General features: G+C 54.3%; 1 protein-coding gene across 1 annotated transcript in view; it reads right to left on the reverse strand.

The window, feature by feature from the left end:
* CNTN3 (contactin 3) overlaps positions 1 to 8,812 on the reverse strand; it is a 118,555-nt gene extending 109,743 nt beyond the window's left edge. The window contains exon 1 of the mRNA XM_081106594.1: positions 8,686 to 8,812. The gene's annotated coding sequence lies outside the window, so the exon portion shown is untranslated. The remainder of the gene's footprint in view (positions 1 to 8,685) is intronic.
* Between the last annotated feature and the right edge of the window lie 4,540 nt (positions 8,813 to 13,352).

A 13,352-nucleotide genomic window follows, 5' to 3' on the forward strand; every position in this document is an offset into this window, starting at 1 on the left:
GTTTGAAATGAATAAAACTAAAAAAAAAAAAGACCGTACCCTTTTATGTAATGATTTTTACTTTGAATTTATATTAGTTCACACAAACACTCCATCCATGCTTTTGTTCCGGCCCGCCGGTCCAGTTTAAGAACCCATTGTGGCCCTCGAGTCAAAAAGTTTGCCCATCCCTGCTCTAGGGAGTGCCCATCCCATCTCACCCAGTCCCTCCCCGCTGGCCACCTTCTAATTAATTTCCTTTCAATGTGCACAAATCCGTGCACTGGGTCACTAGTAAGTTTAATAAGAACACTCGCAGTGACTGCGGTCCCACATGACTCAGAATCATTTGCCAGCACGGCTCCCAGCCACCCCGTCAGAGAGCAACAGAAAGGCTTCTTGTTTTAGGCCAATACTCCTTTCCACCCCACACCTTCCTGCGGAATCCACGTCTGCCCACTCTCCTGGGATGTAGCCTGTGGATAAGCTCAGCACAGGAGACGCAGGCCAGGCCCCAGCAGGAGCCGTGATGAGCAGGGGCCAGAGGAGAGCAGCAGTACTGGCTGGTAGGCCAGATGGAGGACTGAAGGAATTCTGCACCCTGCACCCTGAGTCTGAGGCCGAGGCTCAGCCCTCACACCGCCACCACCTGGCCGCATTCTCTCCCTCACATCCAGCCCGATTCAGGGTGAGCGAGAGAGACTCACGCTTAAAGGGAAGTGCAAGCCCCCAGGCCCGGCCGAGGAAGGGGCCGCTGCGGCCGCCTTTGGGAACCGCCTCCCCCAGGGCCGACCTGTGTTGCACCTTCTTCTAAAGTCGTTCTTCTCTGAAGGTCAAACTGGGTAAGTTTTACAGCCGCCTTCCCTGCCCCCAGGTTCCCCTGCAAACCAGGACATGTCACTTTTCAATGGGAGACGCCTGACAACACCTACCCACCAGGGGTCAGCACAGAAGAGCCCATTCAAAAGCGGACCCCTGAAGCAAGAGAGAAAACCCGGAAAAGGGAAGAGGAAGAGGAGGAAGCAACTCACTTTAAATAACATGGGCACACTGGCCCCAAGTGCAGCCCGAAACCCCTCCCCAGCCTTTGCTGTTATTCTCTTGCTTGGAGGCTTACGAAATGTCTGCACCCCTTACCTCATGCGCTGTCTGATTTGGTGATTCGGTGTTAATTCTATTCCCTATTCTAACCTGTCCTGGGTATTGTGTGTGTGTCCGGGGAGGGGGTGAGAGGGGGGTCGTTAATGACAAAGAAATAGAGTATTCGTAATCACTTGGAAGAATTTTTTTTAAAATCAAGATTCAGGAGGAAACCCCCAGAAGTAACTTCTGGAAAAATGACCAAAGATATTCTGAAGCAACAGGCGGCGACGGCACCGTTGGATGAAGAAGAGAGAACGCCTGTGTTCTAGAACTGCCCGACACATGGACATATGCTGTCCACTCACCTGCACCTCCCCAGACCACGTGGTTGGTTCCGGGACGTAACAAAACCACAGGCTGAGACGCTTCCTGTTTGCAGAAATCAATACGCCCCCCAGACCAGAGAACCAGCTCCCCAGGGCAACTCCCTGTTTAATATTCATGAAATAGTCCAGTAGAGCAGGACTAAATATAAACGTGTGTATTCTTCCACGTGCATGAGGAAATGTGTACGTAATGGTATGAGGAAGTGAGAAAGAGAGAAAAACCTTTGACCTACGAGGCTCAGAATTTCAAAAGTGTACAGCCCATCCGTGCACACGGGTCCTGGTTGGCTTTACTCAGCAAAATAAAAAGTACTAGTAAAGCTTCCCTACGAATAATTGAACCCTGGCCAGTGTTGCTCAGTGGCTAGAGCATCAGCCCTTGCACCTAATGGTCAAGGCTTTGATTCCCAGTTAAGAGCACATACCTGGGTTGTAGGTTTGACCCCTGGCCTCAGTCGGGGCATGAGCGGGAAGCAACCAATAAATGTGTCTCTTTCACATCTCTCTCTCTCTCTCTCTCCCCTCCCACTTTCCTTTCTCCCTTCCACTCTCTCTAAAAATCAAGGGGAAAAATATCCTCAAGTAGGATTAACAACAACCGAAAGTATTGAAAAAATGACAGGCCAATATACACTCATGTGAACACTTCTGCTGGTGAAGCCAATGGGGGGGAGGTGCAGGGGAGGCACCGTCTCCGTGGCTCACACCGACTGGGTGCAAACGCGCCCGCCTGGGTTCCAGAGCCCTCGGGATGCTCACGGGTTCGTCACCACGACTGGCGACCAGCAACTCGCTGCTCCCCCTGCAGAGGCAGCGCCCCGTGAGCAGCAGCCCGGCCTGGATGGCGGATACAAGGCTCCTGCTGATTTCAGTTGCCTGAGAAGAGTCATTGTGCCGTCCCTGTAAGGTGTGGAGTTATTTACAGAGTGGCTGTTTCCAGGTGAGAGCCAGGAACGGGCTGGGAAGCATTTACACAGGAGAAGCAGCATCAGTGGGTGTTTGCCTGAGTGGCATAAAAACCCTGTCCGAGCCCCAGCCGGTTTGGCTCAGTGGATAGAGTGTCGACCTGCAGACTGAAGGGTCCCGGGTTTGATTCCGGTCAAGGGATGTACCTCGGTTGCAGGCTCCTCCCCGGCCCGGACCCTGGTTGGGGCGCGTGCAGGAGGCAACCGATCAATGTGTTTCTCTCACATCGAGATTTCTCTCTGTCTCTCCCTCTCTCTTCCACGCTCTCTAAAAGTCAATGGAAAAATATCCTCAGGTGAGGATTAAAAAAACCAAACACCAAAGCACCCAGTCCAGGTCTGAGTAGAAGATACACACACACTCCCCAGCAGAGCCTTCCAAAGACAGTTCAGAAAGTCAGCACCGGCTCCCAAGCCGACGGCCGGCGCCACCCAAATGCCACGTCCCGGGTGTAAAATGCCAACACCTGGATCTCCATAGCAACTTTCACACGCCGGCGTCTCCAAGAAGCAGATCGTGCTGTTTAAGAACAACCAGACAAATATTTGCATGGAAACCGCCGGTGGGAGAGGAATCGGAAGCCTCGAAGACACTTGCATAAATACAGCATCGGTGTATGCCGACACGGAGGCTCGGCTTTGCGGATGTTTGCTCTTTAAATTAAACCCCAGATACAGGAATCTACACATGGACTAAAACCGCACCGAGCTATACACACAGGATCGGGTAAAAAACGGTGAGAAATGGCCAGATCGGCTGCCCGGCTGATGGTAACGCGCCAGGGGCAACCCCTGGTTCAGAAAGTGCACCATGTCCACCGGCATCCCATGCGGGGGGAGGGGGGGAGGGGGGGAGAGGGGGAGGGGTACATGGGACTCTGTACTATTTTTTGTGACTTCCTGTGTTACTATTTCAAAATAAAAAAGTTGAAAAATGTAGCCTACCAAGTCGGACCCCCGAGATAACTCGGAAAGTCCTGGCAGGGCCCAGGAATGTCCATTATTTCACCAGATCATCCTATGGGATGTTTCCAGATAGATCTCCCATGGGGGCGGTGGGAGGGGAAGGAGTATTTCTGGCCTTCAGAGGGGCCCTCTGTTTGGGATGAGGCGAGACTGTTCCATGCTCACATGGTGCCCCATGGAACAGTAATTATTTATAGTTTAGGAAGATAGGCTTTGATTTGTTGTTTTTTAGTCATTTAGTTCTTTGTTTTTTGTTAATCCTCATTTGAGGATAATTTTCCATTGCTTTTTAGGGAGAGTGGAAAAGAGAGGGAAATACAGAGAGAAACATCGATGTGAGAGAAACACATTGATTGGTTGCCTCCTGCATGTGCCCAGACGAGGGCCCAGGCTGGGGAGGGGCCTGAAACCCAGGTACCTGCCCTGGACTGGAATCGAACCCGGGACCCTTTGGTCCGGCGAGGGCCAGTCATTCAGTTATATTCCCCACATGCCACAGTTTTACTCTAATAAGATAATGAATTCTGAGAATTCCAAATTGCACTCAAATCCCACCTTGCACTCAAATGAGCCAATGACACCGAGGACCAGGCCTCCGTATGGACCACCTTTTGTCTATGCTTCCTTTAAGGCAGAGAGAGGTTCTCAACCTTGGCTGCACATAGAATCACCTGGGAATCTTTTTAAAATCCTGATTTCTGGGCCCCATCCTCCGGAAATTCTGTTTCTTTGTTATGGGGTGGGGCCACAACATTAGTAACAAAGAAACAGAATTTCTGGAGGATGAGGCCCAGAAATCAGGATTTTAAAAAGATTCCCAGGTGATTCTAATGTGCAGCCAAGGTTGAGAACCACTGCTTTAAGGGCATATGCGTTTGTCACAGAATTTTCTAAATGCAGACAATATCAAAACCCTGGTCTGTTTTCCATGAACGATGGGTCACCCTGAAACTGTGCAAAATAAAATAAAATCTTCTAATTAGTCATTTTAAGTCCAACAAAATAATTTCAAGCCCGAATATAACTACAGTAGAATTTCACATGAATAATAGAGATGAGAGTTTCATTCTACCAATATTTACTGAAGCCCTGACATGCGTGTGCCACTCCACCCGCCGGCTACCAGGAAGGGCAGGGACTGACAGCTGAACAACGTTCATGAAGTTCTGACCCCTGCCCCCCTGAAGCAGGACACAAGGGCAGTGCAGAGCAGACAGCCCGGGCCCATGTCTTGTCAGGGAGGAGCCCAGAGGCAGGGTCACGGGCAAATGGCGGCATGGAAGTAAAGAGTTACCTGGCGGAAGCAACAGTGAGCTGAGGGGGGTGTGGGGAGATGGAAGAAGGGGTGTGAGGTGGACGCCAGGGGTGCCTACTGGGTCTCCCAGGAAGTGGAAGGGGCCGCTGTGGCTGGGAGGCCCTGCATGGGATGAGTAGGGAGAAGTCTTCTCCAGGCCAAGCATTGGGTGTCCCGCAGGCCCCGGCCTGTGGCTCATGGATTCATCCAGCACGGAGTGTCCAGAAGGCTGGAGTGAGCGCGGGCGGGGCAGCAGACGGCTTCTTCACCCCTGCACTGAGGGCAAGACATGCGATCCAGGGCTTGAAACCAGGCTGGTGCAGGAAAACCCCAATGAATGTCCTGTGTTTGTTGTTGTGTTTTTTTGTTAATCCTCACCCGAGGATATTTTTCCATTTCTATTTTAAAATAAAAAGTTTAAATAGAGAGAGTGGAAGGAAGGGGGGTGGGGGGGGGGGGAGACAGAGAGAGAGAGAGAAACATCAATGTGGGAGAAACACATCAATTGGCTGCCTCCTGCACGCCCCCTACTGGGGATTGTTCCTGCCACCCGGGCATGTGCCCTGATGGGGAATCCAACCAGCAGCCTCTTGGTGCACAGCACAACGCTTAACCACTGAGCCACACCAGCCGGGCAGAGCATGCGACGTGTTGTAATGAGCCCAGGAATTCTTTTTCCCAGTGCAACCAGTGTGGGGACAGGCTCACCGATCAGCCATGTAATCCACGTTGTTTCTGAATGAGATCTCATCTCAGCATTCGCAAGGCACTCCGAGCCAAGCGAGTTAGAAAGACAAACGGGGCAAGCTGGTCCTCCCGTTCTAGCCCCCGGAAAGTTCACACTCCGTCCGAGTCACAAAAGCACCTAAGAGAGTAATTTACACAATCCACGTCCTAAGATGCACCGTCCACAAGAAGGAGCAAGCGCCTCGTCGGAATGACTGTATCCCACTTAACAAGGCAGCCGCTGTCTCTTGCTTCCCTTCCCGCAAGGCAGCCTCTTGCACAGTCAAGATGCTACAAATATTTACATTCCGCGGAGCCGAGCTGTTTGAGACGCTATCAAGTTCTGCCAGCGCTTCTATTGCGGACCCTCACTTCTTCTGTGTAACATGCGCATGAAAGGGCGGCATGCAGAGTCTCAACCAGGGGTGCCTGCCTCCTGCAGCCAATTTCCAAAAGACACGCGCCCGCCAGGGTGTATGGGAGACAGATGCGGCGGGGATAGAGGGTCGGGGGGGGGGGGGTGGGGGGGGGGAGGGAGAAGAGGCAGAGCAAGGACTGAAAACCAAACACCACTTAGCCCACTCGGTCATCTCCGAAACGTTTATTCCAATCAGATCTGAACCTGAGACCTGTGATGCCTCCATTTCACAGACCTCTGGTACCTGAAAGGAGCCTGTGGCCCAACACGCCAATCACTGCCCAACGTCTCTGCAAAAAGGATGCTCTCTGGTGCACCAAGATCAGGCATCCGAAAGGGAAACGTCCGCCACCGATCACGGCGTATTACATGCGGGTTGAAACCAGGAGACATGCTCACCCTCAGAGGGACAGAGTAACTCCGGCCGATCAGCCGGCTTCAAGGCGCACGGCTGGAGTGACTGATTCTGAGGGGGCAGACACACGCCCACAGCATCAATAAATCCCCCGCCATCTGATTCTCTCCCAGAACATAAAATTAGCATGACTTCACTGCTAATGACTTACTGACTGGGGACAGGGCAACAGAGCAACGCTCCTCTGTCTGGTGACATGGCCACCACACAGTGATATATGTATGTCGTGCAGCATGAGAAGGTGCAGGTACAGAACTAGCTGGTTTGGCTCAGAGGACAGAGCGTCGGCCTGTGGACAGGTCCTGAGATTGATTCCGGTCAAGGGCACATGCCCGGGTTTCGGGCTCAATCCCCAGTAGGGGGTGTGCAGGAGGCAGCTGATCCATGATTCTCTCTCATCATGGATGTTTCTCTCTCTCTCTCTCCCTCTCCCTGCCTCTCTGAAATCATTAAAAATATATTTAAAGAAAAAGAAAAGGTACAGTTGTATCTCTATACTATTTCAGCGCAAATTGTAGTAGGAGCTGATGAAAACTTCAAGTTGGACGCTTAAATTGCGCAGGAAAGAACGAAGCTGGAAGATGTGCACTGGGTGTGGGGGAAGGATGGGGAACCGATACACGAGAAAGACGTATTTGGTATGAAATGTGACCGTGAGGGCATCGAGCACAGATGAGCCAGGGAGAGGCTACACAGTGTGCTGTCCGCAGCGGGTCTCGGCTCCCCTGAGCCTGCGGGGCACTGGGTCCTATGAAAGGTGTTGTGGCCATTTTAAGGAGCCCTCGGGCTCTGTGGCTGTGTCATGAAGGGTGTTTAAAAGTTACACTCCTCCGAGAAGTGCGCTTCCAGGCTCCCTGGGTTGAGGCTGACATGAGTGACACCCAGACAGGGAGAGGGGCATGGGGATGGACGTCACTGTCTGAGGCTGCGGCTGCCGGATCTATCAGCCGGCCAGTCAATTAGCCATGTGGTGTCTCCACCGGCCCATCTCCAGGCGGGAGGCCCACACATATGCAGCCGACCGGCCTTCACCTGAACACTGTGCAGCCACCTGCTCGAGGTCCCTGGCGGGTACAGATGCGTCCAGGGGTCCCACTGCGGCCTGTCCCACCGGGACCTGTCCCCGGCACATACTGGGGCTTTTGCACATAATGTCCACGTGTTTATGACGATTCACCTGCCACTTCCTCCCTGGTCCTGGGACCCACAGAGGGTTAAACCCACAAACTCACAGGCCAGGGCATGGGAGCCAAAGGCATGCTACCGTTACCAAACACAGCCAGCAATGCAAGAGCAACACACTGGAGCGATACTGAGACAGAGTAGCTCTTTCCAAAGCAATTATCCCTCCTGTCAATCTCCGAAGGCCCTGACTCATTGTTCGCATTAATTCCTGTTTTTAATCTATTTACAGATCAGGATTCTTTTCAGCAAGCACGCTATTCGTCTCTGTGGGGGCAGACACAAACCACAGAGTGCACAGCCTCCCTAATATTTTAAGGTTTTTTTTTTCCCTGCTTCATCATTTGAGATGATTTCTGGATTTACCTACTCACCACGGGAGCCAGGGCTTCCAACCTCTCCGCACATCACACATCCCCGGTCTGCCTCGCTCCTGCTCACTGCTTCCCCCAATCTTGTTGCAGGTGACCAGGCTGCCCCCCCCCTTCCCCCGCTTCCCCAGGGCTCCGAAGAGGGACTGACTGCCTCTCCTCGCCTGAGCGGCACCATTTATTATGAAATCATTGCTGTGGGAGCATCTCCTGCCTGCAAAGCCATAAGCAAATGCAATGCGGGGAAGGGGCACAGACCAGCGGCCCCGAGCAGCTGTGCTCAGTGGAGCCCAGAGGCTGCCCGTGCGTCTCCGGCACCATAGCCGGTCCCTGCAGCGCGGAGACCCGGCGCCCGGCAGCCGCCGGGTGGGATCTGGTGACCCGCGCGCGTGGGATGCTTTGCAGGCTTTCTTTAGAGAAGGGGAAGCAGCGGAGACCCAGGTGCGAGCTCAGAAACCCAGACTGCACTCGGTGCACCAGGGCAGACCTGGAAGTGCAGAGGCAACTGAGAAAACTTGATCTCTAGGGAGGAATCCTGCGCCCGGTGTCCCCAAGCCCGGAGGGAAGGGGGTTCCCAGGCTCACCGATGTCACCCTCCTACAAGACCAGGGGCCACGGGGGCTCCTTCTTTGTGTACCGAGGGTTCGCAACTTCCGCCCCCCCCCCACCCCCCAACTTTCAGCGCTAAAGGCCAGTCAGAGGGCCAGGCGGGCATAGCCCCCGCTGGAGCCAGGTACCCATCGTTTTACCCCAAAACAGCCCTCGCCTGAAGGGAACACGAGCGCCCCAAAGCACGCGGGCTAGAGATTGCCTCGTCTTCCCCAAACTTTGCAGCCCGTGGGCCACGAAGCCAGCGTGTCCCGTCGGTCCGGCGGCGCGAGGACGGACAGTCCGACCTACCTGATCCCAGGGCCGCCGTGCGCCTTCTGGGTGCGCGCCGTCCCCACCCGGCGGCGCCACCCCGCCGGCCTGGCTGTGCGTCTGGGCAGCCGCGGTCCTCCTGCCCGCGCCTCCGCCACTCGGCGCCGAGAGGGGCGGGACCAGGCGGGGGGGCGGGGCCAGCGCGGCGCCGCTGAGCAGCAGCCAACCCGGCCCCGCGCCCGCGGCCCCGCCCCGTGCGCCCACGCCCCCGGCAGCCCGCGCGCTCCATTCCCACGCCACGCCCCCCGCGTGCTCCGGCCCCGCCGGACTCCACGCCCCATGAGCGCCTCGTGCCAGCGCCACGTCCCGCCCCCGGGCGCCCGCGCCCCGCCGTACCCCACGCCGCACGCCTCGCCCGCGCTCCGCACGACCAAGTGTGTCTGGCCTGCGGGCCCGAGGTGGCGCTGGAGGGCGGAGAGCCGCACGTCGCCGCTGGGTGGCCTCCGGTGCACACCGCTGGCCCGGAGCGCAGGGTAAAGATAGGGATGGCACCTGGCTGCGCTCCGGACCTCAGTGTGAATAATAAAGCGGGTGGCTGCTCCGGGTGCGCTGCGCCCCAGGCAGTGGCCTGCGCGCTGGAGGGGAATCAGTTCTCGGTTTCTCCCCAGAGAACTCTGGGTCTGTGACTGTGCCCTGATTCAGTGAGTGGAAATTCATTGGCCTCGGGCTTCCAGGAGTCAGATCTGAGACTCATCACAGTTGTATTCGTCCTATGAGGGACCCTGTGCGGTTAGGGTTGCGCACCTGCATGTTTCGAATCACCTCCAGGCAATGGCTGGTGGCAGCACCTGGACCCAAATGAGCAGCGCGAGTTCCTAACAGCACCTGTGTAACGGCATGAACAGTAACTGAAACTATGGGGGACAACCTGTCTGCCCATCACTGGGAGAGTGATGCACATGCCCTGGGGACAGGCGTGGGAATATTCGGGGGAGCCCCTCACAGGGGTGACCTTCAGGAGGTCTTCCTAGAAGGAAGTTGGTTCCGGAAAAGCAGTTTTCTTGCTTGCATACATGTATGCATGCCGATGCATTCACCACGTCTAGAAGGCAGGCGCGGGACTCTAGCAACAGTCCTCGTGAGTAAAATCGAAATTGGGGCTGACTTTTAGAATTCTGTTTTTGTCAACCAAAGGTGACTCCCACCCTCTGGGGTGTGGTGAAAGGAGAAACTTTCTTCAGGTGAATATTTTGGGATCAGGGGAAACTGCCTCTGGAGGGCGCAGGGGAGGTCTCTTACTTAGAGTGCCACCTGGCTCCCTGATTGGCCCATCCTTATGCAAATGAAGAATCCAAAATTTGCATCGTGTGGTCCCAATAACACTGCCCTGGTTGGGATGGCATGTTCTGATTGGTCATTAGGTAGCTGCTCTCATTGCTGAGGAAAGATGCAAATGAGGCTATGGGTGTTCAGCTCCAATTGGACGGGCAGGTCTCTCAGCCCATTGGTTGAAAGAGGATTCCAGGGACCCCTTTATAAGGGTCGCCCAGTCAGTGTGTGGCTTTTCCCTGAAATGCATGTGTGAGAGGTCTAGCCAGCAGGGGACGCTGGACTCTGGGCAGGAGTCTGGGCCCAGGGTGCACGTTTTAAAGTTTATAGTGTCTTACGTTTCTAGTTTACTTGTTGGCTTACCTAGACTAAAAGGGAGCTTCCAGCTCTGTGCTCTCTCTGTCCTCTCCTCGTACTGGAGGGGCACACCCCTCAGCAAGGGCAGCGACCTGGGCACAGGAGAGCCCAGGGGGCGTGAAGGGAAAGGGCCCTTTGGACTCCTGTCTGTGGAAAAACTCTCCTTCAGGGGATTTGAAAGACAAGAGGGAGGTAGAACCCAGGCCCAGGGAGGCCGGGTGGGAGGAACTGCTGAGAAGGCCTGACACTAGGGGGCAGTGATGAGCTCACACACCCCTTACCCAACCCCCCCTTCCCCCTCCCCCGTCCCCCCTTTCCACCCTCACCCCAAGAGCACGCCTGGGGACTGGGATACCCTGGGGGGGCGGGGGGCGGTGGCGAGCTCTGTCCCCTGTTGGCTACGTTTGTCCTCTCCTCTCACTTTGACAAGATACTGTTCTTCCTTGTAGGAAGAATGGCTGCATTAAAAAAAGAAAAAAGAAAAAGCTGAGGAGATTTAGGTTTTAAAGGGGGGAGGCAAGGATAGATAGCGCTCACTACTATAAATAAAAATAATGTGCTTTCTTTCGCCCATCAGAATTAAGTTGCAGTAAATTTGGGCTTCTTAAGGTCTCTGTACTTAGCCAAAGGGAAAAAACTGGAATAGGTACCACCGGAGAGGTGGTTTATGGCGGCTTCCCTGGTTATTGGCTACTGTAAATCACCCTTTGCTTGCGGTCTGGGAGCATGCTGGCAAGCCCCCTGAGTGGGACGGAATGTTTGATTGGGTAGAACTGGTGAATTCTGGGAAGAACCCATAGGACAACATGCAAATGATGCCCGTGCCCGTGGTGCACCTAGCGACTGCCGTGACGGCCCCCTGCCCACATCCATCACACGGTGCCTCTTCCCAGCATTCCCAGGGCGAGGTCTCACAGTGCGCTTTCCTCTAAGTCTTAGAGTCTCAGACAGCGGTTCTCAACCTCCTGGCCCTTTAAATACAGGTCCTCATGTTGTGGTGACCCCCAACCACAAAATTATTTTGTTGCTACTTCATAACTGTCATATTGCTACTGTTATGAATCGTCATGTACATATCTGACATGCAGGATGGTCTTCGGCGACCCCTGGGAAAGGGTCGTTCGACCGCCAAAGGGGTCGCGACCCACAGGTTGAGAACCGCTGGTCTAAGACATCTATCCGTGCCCTGCCTAGGGGGAAGGGAGAGAGCATTTTCATCAGGCAGGAGCGGGGACTGGCCCCAGGCAGCAGAGCGACAGGGCAAAACAGGACAGCATTGAATTCACATGAGAGAGAAACCTAAGCCTGAGCCCCTGGACACCCCTGCCCTTCCCCCCACCCCCACACGTCATGAGTCATTTCCAAACTCGGACCACACTGCCGGAGCTGGGGGAAGCGGATTAGTGCTGGAAGGCGATTGAATGGACGTGGAGTCTGTGGTTGCCCTGGGGTGAAGGGGAGCGTGCACATCCTAAATGTCTAGGAATGGCGATGGACATTTAGTGTGAGCCCCCTGTCACCGTCAGAGCAGGTGAGATGTGCGTGAATAGGTGTCTGTCAGAGCAGTGGTGCTCAACCTCCTGGCCCTTTAAATACAGTTCCTCATGTTGTGACCCAACCATACAATTATTTTCATTGTTACTTCATCACTGTCATGTTGCTACTGTGATGGATCGTCATGTAAATATCTGATATGCAGGATGGTCTTAGGCGACCTCTGTGAAAGGGTCGTTCGACTGCCAAAGGGGTCGCGACCCACAGGTTGAGAACCGCTGGTCTAGAGAGAGAGGGTTCGTTTCATTCCCTCCCTCTGTTCCAAATGGAGCGCATGATGTGAGCCAGCCAAAAACCTGCTATTTACCAAAAGTTGATACACAAGAGCAGGTTTAAATAAAATTCCCATCCAATTTCTGGGCCGGAAGCCCAGGAAATTAAAAAAAAAAAAATTAAAGGCACATGTGGGTCTGCTCAGCGTGAGGGCTGGAAGGAGCTTTTATTGCCTTTGGCCTCCACTGAGTGTGGCATCAGAAGCCATTCTGCAACCAAGTTTCAGCAGCCGTGTAGGTGGCAAACCCTCTTTGTGGGGTATTACAACTAAGAAGAATGACTTCCTTTTTCTATGGCACCTTTTATGTCGAAGCCTTTTGAAGGGTGAGCTCATCTTCCCGTCACTGAGGCGCCCGTCCGGCAGGCCTCGCGCAGCTGTTTCGTGCCGCCGACACCACACACGTGGGGTTTGCTTGCCTGGTTATTGAGAGCAGCTGAAGGCCATGAAAACAGTACCTGCTGGACCCACAGACCGGCCTTCTCAGGTCAAAGCAGGGATGGGAAGGTAGTGACGTTCCGACGTCGAACCTGCCCGTTTCTCCAGGAAGAGGCGTCCATCTATCTTTCAGTGACCTGGATGCAGCCCTGGTCCCGCCCAGGGTCCCCCTCACGTGAGTCATGGAGTTTGCAGAATTCTCATCTCCAGGGCTGGGATGTGTGGTTCTGACAGGTTTTTTTGGTCTCCGACTAAAGAGTAATAGTAGGTTTTCTGTATCCGACTTGAAAAATAAGACGTTACAATCACTACATAATCGAGGCAAAAATCCTGCCACGAAACATTCGCCTTAAATGTCAGGTTGTGCATTGTGTCCTTATTCAAGCGAGTTCCTCCCTGTGCCGGGGAGAGGGTCCCCACTGCAGGACTTGGACCCTCGGGTCGCACACAACGCTCCGCATGCGCCTGGGGCTGGGCTCCGGATACGCATCGCCTATAAGTCACGCCGATTCTCCTCCTTGTCCTGCATGTCCCGGTGCGGCATTTGCTTTTTACCGAGTCTTAACTGCCAGGACCCTTCACTAGAATGGAAGCTTCCAGAAGGTGGGGACTTGGTTGTGTTCAGTGCTGTGTCCATGGCTCCCAGCAAGTGCCCTCCCCCTCTCCTGATTGGTGTGGGGAGCTCTGGGGAGGGACCCCCAGGCCTCTGAGTGTTTTGTGTGTTTTTGTTAATCCTCACCTGAGGATACTTTTCCAT

This window comes from Myotis nattereri, assembly GCF_964212035.1.
Source record: "Myotis nattereri genome assembly, chromosome: 14".
In the NCBI taxonomy this organism is placed as follows: Eukaryota; Metazoa; Chordata; class Mammalia; order Chiroptera; family Vespertilionidae; genus Myotis; species Myotis nattereri.